This window comes from Dipodomys ordii, unplaced genomic scaffold (genome assembly GCF_000151885.1).
Source record: "Dipodomys ordii isolate 6190 unplaced genomic scaffold, Dord_2.0 Scaffold322, whole genome shotgun sequence".
Taxonomy (NCBI): domain Eukaryota; kingdom Metazoa; phylum Chordata; class Mammalia; order Rodentia; family Heteromyidae; genus Dipodomys; species Dipodomys ordii.
In genome coordinates this window covers 290775-305116 of record NW_012267538.1, presented here as the reverse complement: position 1 = coordinate 305116, position 14342 = coordinate 290775, and positions in this window count along the sequence as shown.

Sequence of the window (14342 nt, the reverse complement as noted above, 5' to 3'; positions counted from 1 at the left end):
TATTTCCTTTTCCATGCTGGCCTTCAAATGGAATATTGTTTCCTTTTGTAATACTGTCAACTTGAAGTTTAAAGACAAGTTTTATGGCTAAAGTGCACACTCCAAAAAGATAGGGACAGAGTTCCCTTCAAGCCTTGGATTATATTCTTGTACAGTAAAAATGAGAGCACAAATTAACTTGAACTTTGTCATTTCTCTATGTTCAATTTCTCTCCTGGATTCAGTTTCTACTTCCTGTAAAAGTTTATTCCACTTACTTCCGGTAACAATCTATGGTATTGCTCCAGGAAAATGAATGTTTTCTGGCTTCATTGAGATAGCACAAAGGCATCTTTAGACACGAGGTAACACGTGTTTCAGAGACAACTTAGTAATGAGAAAATATGGAATTCACATGGCTTATAAAACATTATCCACGTACATATGGCTGTATAAGACGATGTAAAGTGAAATGAACCCCAAATACGGACACAACTTGTTTTTTCTTTCTTACTATTGTTTTTAATGTATCTACCACGTATTATGTGATTTTTTTGTTTCTCTTCTATTTTCTTCCTCCATGGAATAACCCGTTTCCACTGTATTTGAGGTCGGTGAGCTGTAACTTGCATATACATTTTTCTAATGTGGGGAGGGGAAGGGAAATAAAATGCTGAAAGAATTATACAGTACGACCCGTTGTTACAAAGAGATGAACAAGACACTATGTTGAAAATGAACTTTACTAGTTGGGGGTGGGAGGGGAGAGTTGGGGCAGTGTGGAGAAAAGGGATGACAGGGGAAAAACGAAAGAGGAAGTAACAATGTTCGGTAGATAATGTACTCATTAACTTATTTATGTAACTCTAACCCCTCTGTCCACCATTTTCACCATAAAAAAACATTATCCTGGAGCACATTAAGTTCAAATTTCCTAAGTGCTCTGTAAATTAAGACCAATTTTAAGTGGGAAGAAGGTTCTCAGAAACATTTTTTGTCAGTGTTTGTGTTGTGCATTATTACCCAAGTGTACATAAGTTAACAGAAGGAGAAACAATAGGAATAAGAGAAAGAGAAGTTCTGTGTTTAAGTATAATGGTTCAAAACTCTATATAAGACTCTGCAAATAAGACAGCGTTGAAATAATAAAGCCAAGGCCAGTATGTAGATCTATGGGAGTGACATAGAGAAAGCATTACTACTAAGTGGAACATGAAGGATGTGACCACTCTCTTTCTTCTACTAGCTCTTAATCATGATAGGTAATCATGCAAATTTGTAAAAAGTAGAATGGAAGAATAATTCTGGTTCCAAGCCAGTCAGATATAAGACCATGGACTTAACTGGAAAAAAGTCCTTTTCGAGAGAGCAGGAATTATACTAGCAATGAACTAGTGGCTAAGATCACATTTCTTTTTCTTTTCTTTATATTCTAGACATTTCCTACTTATTACAAATGAGGAAACCACGGAATCTGTTTCTTTGTGTCTTGTTTATTTTACTTCGTAGGATTTTTCCAAGTTTTTCCAGTTCAGTATGAATTTGAAGTATAGAATTCCACCGTGCATACATAAACCACATTTTGTCAATTCGTTCATCTACTGAGTGGCATATTGGTTTAAAACATGACTGCATATAAGTATCACTTAGTGTCATTCAAAAATGAGAGATGTCTCCTCCCCAGACATTCTAAAAGCATGATTTCGATGTAAGATAGGATTTTATGGTGGTACGAGTTTTGAGATATCTGGATGAGTCTCATGTATATCTTGCACTGAATTAGGCAGGAAGATATCCAATATCATAGAGGATAAAAATGGTAGTGTCAAAAATATTTCCTTTGAGAAAGATATAGAAGCCTGCCAGAAGTATAAAATAGTTCAGACAATTTTGAAATATTTAGAAATGCAAGGTCAAGTATGTCTCTTTAAATAATAATTATGTAAGTGGAAGGGCAAAAGAAGGGGAAGAGAAAAATTAAGTGACAGCAGATCATTGTCCCAATAGAATATAAAAAAACATAATCTATAACTTTCAAGTTAAAGAGAGACCAATAGAATAAATGCAAAATATTTACTTGACTTTATCCTACTTTAATGCTCCAATGGCTTTTATAAAATGCAGATGAATAGTTTTGTGTCTTCTGTCATTTGTTAAACGTTTGGTCCAGAAAAGGTTATCAATTACTTATAAATGATGCATAATTCCTAAGTATTCCAGTTATCACATACCCTCTTGATTGAGATATCTCTGTATAAACTCAAAATAACGGACAAAAAAAACCTTAAAATATACAGAAATCAGGTTTGTTTTAAACGCTATAGTTTACATAGTTTTTAGCCAAAACCAAAAACGTCTATTTAGATATTCTGCATTTTGTGTGAAGAATTTTTAACAATAGTTTATTTGCTGACATGTAATTCACTTGCAATATATTATCTCCTTTTATTGTATACACTTTAGTGCTTTGGAAGTGAATTGTACCTTCATAAGTTTTCAAAGCCTAATTTTCACAAACTTGCATTTCTTCAAATAGAAATGCTACAAATTTTAGAACAGACATTAAAATAGATAAAAAATTCTGTTACTAGAATTTGTCTAGCATACATGCTCTGTAGTGTGTATTTTCAAAATTTTATTTTGGGGATTTTTTCCAGGGTCTCACACATAGTATTTAAGTGCACTGTCAATGAACTACAATTCCCTGTCCAAATACTTTTTTTTACTTCTCTTTAATACATTCATAGAAGTATAATGAATTGATCCTATACAATTCTTTTTGACCATGGAGACTTGAAAACTTGCTTGCTAAAATGATTGCAGTATTATACAAATGGATCACTATGAGTAGTTTATCAGTTCCTCCACAATGCATTACTATATTTTGTGTCATCTTTTTATATTACAGTCATACTAGTGATTTTCCTTTTTCTTTTTTCTAAGATACTAAAGAGGAACTTATTTCATATGCTCCTCCTATTGACTATTAATTTACACATGTTCTTTAAAGAAATATCCTATTCAGGAAAAATTATATAGAAATAGAAGATATAAAAATACTTAAGATTAAGAATCATTGTAGCATTCACATTTTAGCATTAACAAATAGGTTACCTCTATCTGTTGGATATGTTTTCACTTCGGTTATAGTGTTATCTCACATTTAGTTTGATAATCATTTATTATTTTAAATTTTTGTATAAGGATTGAGGTAGGCCAGGTGCCTGTAGGTCACGCCTGTAATCCTAGCTAATCAGGATCTGAGGATAGCGGTTTAAAGCCAGCCCGGGCAGGAAAGTCCATGAGACTCGTATTTCTAATAAATCACTAGAAAGCCAGAAGTAGTGCGGTGGCTCAAGTGGTAGGGTGCTCGCATTGATCTGCAGAGCACATGGACAGCGCCTAATCCCAGAGTTCAAGCTCCATGAGTGACCAAAAGCAAAACAAAAGAAACAAAAAAAGGATTGAGGTAGTAGTCTAAGATCATTCTTTAAATCTTAAGAGAAAATAGTGCCAATACACCCATTTAAGATTGTATTTTTTATTTCATAAAGACATAGGATAGTTTTCAAAATCAATTGACCATAAACTGAGAATTTATTTTTGACAAATCTGTTACGTTCTTCTATGTGTCTGCTCTTGTAGTAGAACTATGTTGTCTTTACTACTAAACATGGTAAAAAGATTCAAAGCTAGTATGAAGGCTGAAGCTAGACCATTTTACAAGATTGTTCTAACTGACCTGTATTCCTTGAATTTACATACGAGTTTATTGAGAAGGCGGACCAATATTCTACAGAGATATCTAGATGTTTGAAAGTGATTCATATTTTGTACTTTGTAAACACACAAGACCCCAGATATTATATATAGAAAAATTTCTTCAGAGAATACTTGAAAGAAGTAAAATTAATTCAAGAATGAGTTACGATTTAGATAACACTGTAACATAACAAAGCTGAATGATAACAACTTGAGCTGTACAACAGAGGAGAGTGAGAGGGGAAACAATGATGTACCACATAGGAGCTATATGTCATTGCTATTGTGTTTCAAAAAACAGAAAGACTTCAGAGAAGAGAAGGAGAAAACGTTTCCTGAGATGTTTCTTTTTAATCCATCATTAATAGTTTGTACTAAAAGTCAGTGAAAATGGGAAAATTCAAATAGAAATTAAAGCATTGTATATACCTGTTACAATGTAAAGAAATTGTAATAGGAATATGATAATTTCCAAAGAAATAAGAGAAAGAATAGTTAAACTTTAAAGGGAAAAATAATGAAGAGACAAAAGAAGCAAAGTAAAACCTTTATCAATAACAAACACAAGAGTTTGGAAGTGGAAAGGCAGTGGAAATATTCTAAATAACAATAAAAATTGCTAACGTGGATAGAATATGGATCACACGTTATCATATATAATTTTGAAAGGGCATACTAGGAATGAAAGTTTGAAAGTCATGGTTTAAAACACTATTTGGATTATAACTAAACAGAATAGCTCAGTGGTAAACCATTGGCCTTGCATATGTGAAGCAGTGGTGTGATCTCGCAAGCATTACAAAGTACACAAAAGCACACACACACACAAAAACCACATAAACACACACACACACACACACACACACACACACCACATACACAGATTTGGAATACTGATTTTATTATATTAAACGGAGGAAATTATCACAAACAGTAAAAGCATGTTAATATATGAAATCATAATATTGCTTGTAATATTTAAAAGTTTAGTAGAAATAAAATAGTCACAATATACTTGGATTTTAATAGATTAAGTAAAACGAAAATTAATAGAAGACATGAGAAACTTTGCAAATAAGTTTTAAATAATAATCATTTTGAAACAAGCGTCCTTTTATTTTGACAAAAGATTGACGTTACTGGTGTTTTAACTCAAGATTTAGAATGTGATAGCGAGGTGCTCTATATAACACTAGCGATGGCTACATCTCTAATCAGTTCACTCTGAATAGTTTTATAATAAGGTCTCATAGTTTCCCAGTCTCTCCCGAATTACAAACCCTATTTAAAATTCCCACCATAGCTAGAAAATGGATGCAACAAATCACCAGGCCGAGCTCAAACTTTTATTTAAATTCAATACAAATATTTCCAAAAAGTGATCAGGTAATGAAGGCTTTCTTAATAAAGTAAGTGCTTCTTGAAAATAAAGTAAATAATTGTTACCTGGACAAGTATGTTTATAAATATAAGAAAATAAATGTATTTAAATTCACTAACCATATAAAAATTAAGAAAATAATTTCAAATAGCCACATGTTACATATTTTAAAAGCAAAATATATGTGACTGAATAATATACATGTGTAGAAATCATGCAAAATTATATTAACTGATCCTACAACTCTGAAAAAAGAATTACCCTAAAGAAACAAAAGGAAACATTTAAGCTCAAAATTTGAAATTTAGAAAATAAAATGAAGTAGGGGCTGGGACGGTAGCTCAGTGGTAGAGCGATTGCCTTCCATGCAAGCAGCCCTGGAAGTGGTGCTATGGTTTAAGTGGTAGAGCACTAGCCTTGAGCTGAAGAGCTGAGGGACGGGGCTCAGGCCCAGAGTTCAGGCTCCACAACCGAACCCCCCCCAAAAAAAGAAAAGAAAATGAAGTGTACTCTTTAGTTGACTTAATTAAGAGGAAAAGCTCTGTATATCAATTTTATAATAAAAAATGCATGAACAAAGTAAGCAAAAGTACCCATTGATCAATAGCAACAGCAAAAGCATCAGTAGTTCTTGTTTTGAGTGTACAAAAATATCGATGGAAGATATAACAATGTTCCTTCCCTAAGAAATGTATTCATTACCTCATTTATGTAACTTTAACCCCTGTGTACCTTACCATTACAATAAATTGAAATTGAAATTGAAAATAAACCAATATATATATATATACATATATATATATATATATATATTTTATATACCAATTAAGAATTCTTAGAAGCCATTGGTTAAAATTTTTGTAAAAAACTTCCCTAAATACCCAAGGAATATAATTTGATGATACTATTTAAATACTTCAACCTCAGCAGAAAAGCAAAAATTTTAAAAACTGTTACAAAGTAAAGTAATAAATCAGAATATATTACTATTAATAATAATCATAAGATGATTTTATAGTGGTAGTCAAATATGTAAGAAATCAGGCAATTTGCCATTCATCTGCACTTAATAAGTGAGAAAGAATTTTCTAGGTCTTTTTAAATTATCATAAGTTTAATGAAATTATTCTGTCACATCATATGATAATCAGTTAAAGCTGATATTAGAGCAAAGAACAGATTGTATTAAGTTTTTGGATGTTAATGTATATACTTATTTTGGTTGTGGGAAAATGTGGGTATTTCAACTTGGAGTATATTGTTCTTGCAGGCCGGGATTCCCTTTCCACAAGAACATGCATCTCATCTGTCCTTTTAGCCTTCCCATCATCAATGGCCTCAGAGTTGCACACCAACTTGTCTAGCTTGCTACCTTGACTGACCTGGATCCACAGTCCTTCCAATCTTAGTCTCTAGATAGTGCAGGTTGGTAGAAATGATCCAATTCACCCAGCTATAGATTGAGAAGTAAGTCCACTAAACTTTTGGTTTGCGTTCTGTTCTCAAGCCTCCAAAATAGTTAAGAGTACACATGGGATCCCCTGTTGCCAAGCAATAAGAATATTTTAAAGCAACTAAACATATATATGACTTAGGCTTGTGAATACCTCAGGAAAAGTATAAAAGAGCAGTGAAGCATAGAGGACAGCCAGAATTTTAACTACCTACTAAGAGGCTGAATAAGCAGAGCTAGCTACTCGGGAGTCTGAGATCTGAAGACCACTGTTCAATCATGAAAATACAAGCGATTATCTAAAAAAAAACAGAATTGTAGCAGAGGCTGAAGTGGTAGACCAATATCCTTGGGCACAGAAGCTGAGGAATAGTTTCCATGGCACTATCAAGGCTCAAGAATGATGAATGCATGCATGAGCACATGCACATCTGCGTGTGTGTACTCTCACATGCATGCACACATACACAAACACAAATGAGTATTTCAATGTGAAGTTTTTATTTTTTATCTTGCTGTACTTTATTTCCCTGTATTAGTTCACAAATTAACAAAATCAGCTAAGGACCTATTTACATAATATTCATCATGTTTCTCTAAAATCTCTTTTTTTGGAAGCCTGCTTTTATTTGACCCAAAAATAAATTATTCAGGAAGTCAATTCATCACTCTCAAGTTTATAGTATTAGATGATTGTTTAGGTCCCTCCTAGCAATATGATTTTGTGAAATCCTTCATCAAGTAATATATTTCTTTCACTAGAAGAGAAACCTCTGTCAAACAATTAATAATAGCTTATTCTCTTCCAGGCATTCATCTGTGGTTTTATTTTCTTCATATATTTCATGATCTCTCTGTGTATGCCAAAGACTGCCGTGAAAATAAAAACACCCTTCCCAGCGCTTAGCATATGTATACCATTCATAAGTACGGAAATTGCTTTGGAATAAATAATGTTCACCCTATCTTGAGAAAGAAGAATTGGTTTCTCAGCACTTTAGGTAAGAACTTGAGGGAAAGAAACAAAAGGAAAAGTGAGGAACAACTCAACACATTGATTCAAATGAAAAAAACAACCCAAGAAAACACAAATTAATTCAGTACTCAAGAACCTGCAGGAAATGAAAGATTTAAAAAAATCAGCTATGACAAGCTTATGAAATTCGTGACTACATGGGAGTGCAATGTTTTGAGGATAGTGGCAAAAGCCCAGACTGAACAGAAAGTTCTGTACACAATGCCATGCACCTGTTATTCTAAATTCCAGGAAGAATAACATCAAGTGGACTGAGGCCAAGTTCATACACAAATAGGAATCCAGTTTCTACCTGAAATATAATCAGGATAACTTGGGGCTGGGGGCATGACAAAGTGGTAAGAACACACATTTAAGGGGACAAAACACTCAATTCAAACTCTAATATTAGGAGTATGAAAGAAAAAAGCTATGATTTGTAATAATTAGAACAATTGTAACACTTGAGTATTTGAGTGGAGAAAAATCCATTAGAGAGATAGAATGAACCCACGTTCCAATGCTCCTTTAGTGATAATGTTTAGTCGTACATCAGACAAAACAGAGTGACCTTGCAAATGAGCATGGATGTGCATTTGGGTGATGGAAATACTCTACTTACACAGGTGTAAATTAAATAGATTTTTGGGGGTAGATTGTAGTTCTTGAACTAAGAGCCTGGGTGTTGTCCAGGAGCTGTTTCTCTCAAGGCTACCACTCTAATACTTGGAGCCACAGTTCCAATTCTGATTTTCTGTTAGTTGTTTGGAGATAAGAGGCTCATGGACTTTCCTGCCCAGGATGGCTTCAAACCAAGATGGTCACATCTCAGCCTCCTGAGTAATCCTGATTCCAGGCATGAGCCGTCGATGTTTTTAATAATTTAGTAAATTGTATAGTTACAGAAGTTATAAATTATGATTGTAACCTGTGTAATATATGTGTGTATGTATAGATCAATGCATACAGTTAGAAATATATTAAAATATTTTTGCATCTAAAGTAGATTTATGAAATCATCCTTCATTAAAAATATAATGGAAACAAAAGTTAATAAGGAGTAAAACAAAGGTAATTGTTACACGTTTCTTTTTGGTGAATAGAATATGAATTGTGAGAATCAGTTTGGTAAAACCATCTCTACTTTAACATAATGGAAAATTGCTATTAATTCCAATCCATCTCTTTGCCCATATTGTGCATCCTCACACATGAGTGTCCAAATCAAACCACACTTTTTGCCTTTGTATTTTACTCACCTGTTATAATTTAGGGGCTAGATGAAGTAATCAAATAAAGATTAAAATAATAGTAAGTGAGGCTATTAGAGCTAAAAAACATTTTAAATATGATAACTAATTAAAGTACATATTTCTTACTTTTACTCTGTTGTTATGTCCCTCATTCCCACATTAGGGAAGTACATAGAAGATTCTCACTAAATTACATGTAATTATTAAAAATTTATTGAAAGAATATGGGCACAGTATGGTTTTAGCTTATTGAAACCTGTATGGGGTAGTGTGTTTTTGAGGACTTCAATACGTTGTGATGAAGATGAAGGGAGGGATGTGCTTATTTTGGAAAACTGGCTAGAGGATTGCTCCCAGAAAGATAGTGATGAATTCTTCCAAAAGGACAGTAAAATCACTTTCACAACCATGTTCACTACTGCACTCTTCACTGTAGCCAAGTTATGGAAACAGCCCAGATGCCCTTTGGCGAAGGGATGGTTGGCAAAAGTGTGTCATATATACATAAGTGGAATGTACTTATCCATTATGAAGACTGTTACGTTATTTGCAAAGAAATGGATAGATGTAAAAATATGTTAAATAAACGAAGTCAAAGCCAGACACACAAAGGGCCCATGATCTGTCTCATATTTACAAGCTAGAACTTTATACAATTTTACACAGCAATATTAACCAAATCATGCTATTTGTAGAGGAGTATTTAAAAGATGTAATTTTTTATAAAATTGAACTTTTAATCCAACAAAATAAATACGAGGAAACTATCACTTTGAAGATGTGAGGGGAAGTCAAAAGGAAAGAATAAAAAGAGTTATGGAGTTATACTGTGGGGGAGGGACATACTTTACAACGTTGGTGCAGAGGGGGAAGGGGGGAAGGAAAAGGATTGGGATTGGGGGGTGGGGGAAGGCTGGGAAGGGATGTGAAGAGTAAACAAAGGAGGAGGCTGCAATGCTTGGTAAGAAATGTAAGCATTATCCTGCCCATGTAATTGTAGCTCCTCTGTACAGTATGTTCACAAATAAAATAAAATAAAATTTTAAAAAAGTTAAAAAAAAGAGTTATGGAGGAAGAAAGTGAAGACATGATATTCAATGCAGATAGTATGAAACTAGAAAAAATTAAAGTGTGGTGAGGTTTAGAAAGGCAGGGCAAAGTTATATAAGGATCCATTATACTTAAAAGCATTATTTATTGAATGTAAATTCCCTTATACAACTAGTTATGATAATAAAAATATAATTAAAAACAATGGAGCCATCTGATCTTAAACTGTGTTCTCATAAACGATGAGTCAATATAATAGTTTCCTCCTCAGAAATTTTCTTTGCAGGTATTTTCCTTTTAGTGACAGAAAAATGATCAAGGCAATGAATATCAATACATCACATTGCACATCATAAAGAGACACAATAGAAATCACAGTAAAAATGTTAGAATTAACCACATGATAAAATAACAGGTAATATGCCAAATGATCATTGATTGTTTTTCCAAGTACAATACCAATGGTATCTAATTTAATCCTCACAATAATTCCATAAAGTGGAACTACTTACATATTTAATTCTCAGATGATGATATTGAAGTCTTCAGAGTTGGAATTACTAGTACAACATTGCACACATGGTAAGTGTTAGCCTGAGGTTCATCTCCCACTGTATCAATTAACCTCATTCAATTTTATGACTAAAATACCAGCACTTAGTCTACAAATTCTAGGAAAATTTCCCAGAATTATTGTGTACACTCATAATATTTCACTTTATCTTGTTAGAAAATAGGGAACTGTAATATGAATACTCAAAGTTCATAATCAGTGCATACCTCCCTGTGAAAGGAAGTGCTAAAGTATAACATTCTTGATTTCTAGGTCAAAATAGCAGAAATCATATTCTATCCCTTCACTGAACACTGCACTGCCTGGGGACCCTATCTCTGTTTAACACTGTCTTACTGAAAGAATGACCTCCCCAATTCCTGATGGAAACAGACTGCAGGTCTTATGGACCAATCATTTCCACATTGTAGCTCAACTAAGTTGTTTACCATTAGAAGTATTTTGATTGCTTTTTATACCCAACATTTTGAGAGAAAGGTACTACTTTAAAATGCTATTAAAGTAAGACATATAAAAATCACCTTTGACCCTAGATAAATATTTTACCTTTCATGTACCCAAAAATGCAGTCTGACCTATCATCAATGAATTAAAGCCTCTCCAACTTGTGAATACAATTGGTTTAAAAAGACATAAAGGGCTGGTAAGGTGGCTCAGTGGTAGAGCGCTTGCCTTGCATGCGTGAAGCCCTGGATTTGATTCCTCAGCACCACATTAAAAAAAAAAAAAGAAAAAAAGCCTCAAGTGGCCCTGTGGCTTAAGTGGAAAAGCGCTATCCTTGAGCTGAAGAGCTGAAGGATAGCGTCCAGGCCCAGAGTTCAGGCCCCACTACCAGACTCCCCCCCAAAAAAAGACATAAATACTACTATATTTGTTCAAAATTTCTTATGATACTGAAGATTCAATTGTAAACTGTTAACACTTGAAAATAACTCTTTTTCTTGGGAGTAGGAAACAAAACACAAGATTAATCCTAATCATTTCCAAAGACATTTATTTATACTACAAATTCACTCTTATAACTACAAAGATTCTAAAAATAACTGAAGCATAGTGTCACAAAGGGCATAATTTAACTTCATCATGTACATTCAAAGGACTGTGCTAATAGAAAACAAAGTTATACTAAAAAATTAGCTCACGCAATTCACTTCCATTCTTTTATTCTATATATTTTAGTTTCATAAAAACTGTCTTTTGATAAAATGATGCATAAAAAGCCTATATGCCCACTTACATTTTCAGATTTTAACAATGTTTATTTCAGAAATGTCTTTAGCTGTATAGTCAATGAACTGAAATAACACTGAAGTATTCAAAGGGTTTTCAGAAATTGCAAGACTTGCTCTTGGATGTTATTTATATTGGAAAAGATCTTCAAAAGCCTTATTTGTTAAAGTTGTGATAGTTACTCCCACAAAAGAACTATTAATGAAGAAATATTTGTATGTAAAATACAACTTAAAATGCATCCACAATCTGGAGGTGACACATGCTTTTTTTGTTTATTTGTTTTTGCAATGTATATCTAACAAACATATCCACAATACTATTTTAAAGTCAATATGATCGGATATTCAAACCTAAAAAATACAGGATTTATTCTTAGTGTGAATAGATACTATCTTATAAAGAAAGTTATTTTCAACAGAAATCCGGAAAGAGTTTATCCACCTTGAGTTTCACAGGAATAACCAGAGTGTAATACCTGTTTGGTCAACTCAGTCAAACTCACTCCTTGAGTATATCTTAAAAGTATAGCCAATTTAAGAGGTCAAATACATATTTTGTACTGACAGTCATCTTACAGCAATAACTTACTACTTAAATATATGTGTATCTTCTTGCCTAACATATACAAAGAGCTGAAAGTGATCTCTTTTATCTAACTTAATGTTGTAAATGCTTTAATTATGATGATGTTATTATTTGACGAATAAAATATACAGAAGGGTGGTTCCACTGAAATGACAGTACTACGGAACACTGATAAATAACAACATTGCAATACAGTTCTTTTCAGCCTCTCTCTGTCCTCATTGGCAAGCAACATGGCAACCGCACACACACACACACACACACACACACACATATTTGCACACATGTACAGACACATTTACATGCAAGGCAAATTCATGGTTTATGGTACAATAAAGTTCAAATAAAATATTAGTGATAAGGCTAAGGATAATGGGTTTAGAGGAGCACCTAGAAACGGAAGTTATTGGTCTAGGAAATTTGTTTAACAGGATCCTAACAGAGAACTTCCCAAACATGCAAAGAGACAGGCCTACTCAAATACAAAAAGCTTTTAGAATTCCAAATAGACCAGAAAAGAATAGGACATCCCACCGTCACATGACAATCCACACAGAATCAACTCAGACTAAGAAAAGAACCCTTAAAGATATGAAAGTGAAAAGATTAATCACCTATAAAGGAAAACCAATTAGAATCACCTCAGATTTCTCAGCAGAGACAATCAAAGCAAGAAGAGCCTGGAATGAAGTATGCCATGCCCTAAAAACAAACAACTATCAACCAAGAATACTGTACTCAGCTAAACTGTCCTTCATAACTGAAGGCCAAATAAAAACCTTCCATAGCGAAGAAAAATTGAAACAATACATCTCCACAAAACTAGCCCTGCAAAAGATCCTTAAAGATGTCCTACACATAGAAAACCAACAAGACCACAATAAAGGCCAAGAAACAGCACCCAAACTGAGAATCCAAGAACCATAGAAAGAACCCAGTTTTCGCAGCCCCCGAGAAGGTGGATAACATGGCAGGAAGTCCCAAATACCTCTCAGTCCTTTTTATCAACAATAACGGACTTAACTCTCCAATTAAGCGACATAGACTGTCTAGATGGATTTAAAAAAAAGGTCCTTCTATCTGCTGCCTTCAGGAGTCACATCTTGCCCATAAAAACAAACACATTTTCAATGATAAAGGCTGGAACAAAATCTACCAAGCAAATGGCCCCCATAAGCAGGCAGGAGTTGCAATCCTAATATCAGATAAAATAGACTTCATGTTAAAATTTGTGAAAGGAGATAAAGAAAGTCGCTACATACTAATTAATTGTTCTTTCTGCAGGAGGATATTACAATTCTAAATATTTATTCGCCAAAAAATGTAGCACCCAAATTTATCCAAGAAACACTACTTTCCCTCAAATCCCACATAGATCCAGATACATTAATAGTCGGGGATTTTAAAACACCACACTCCCCACTAGATAGATCAACTCGGCAAAAAATAAACAGAGAAACCACAGATCTAAACAGCTGCAGGGATCAACAAGATTTAACAGACATCTACCAAATATTTCACCCAACAGCATCAGAATACACATTTTTCTCAGCAGTACAAGGAACATTTTCTAAAATAGACCACATTTTAGGCCACAAAGCAAACTTGTCTAAATTCAGAAACAGTGAAGTTATACCTTGCATCCTCTCTGACCACAAGGGAATAAAACTAGAACTCAACACCAAAAGCCACCAAAGAAATGACGGTAACACATGGAGGCTGAACAACACACTGTTGAATTACGAGTTGGTCATGGAAGGTATTAGAAAGGAAATTCAAATGTTCATGCTATTCAACAAAACTGAGAACACAAATTACAAGCTCCTTTGGGACACATCAAAGGCAGTACTCAGAGGCAAGTTTATAGCTCTGAACTCCTACATCAACAAATTAGGGAGATCTGAAACCAACAATTTAATGACATATCTAAACCTCCTTGAAAAGAGCAGCAAGATAAACCCCAATCCAGTAGACGGAAAGAAATAATTAAAATTAAATCAGAATTAAATAAATTAGAATCCAAAAAAACTATAGAAAGAATCAACAAAACAAAGAGT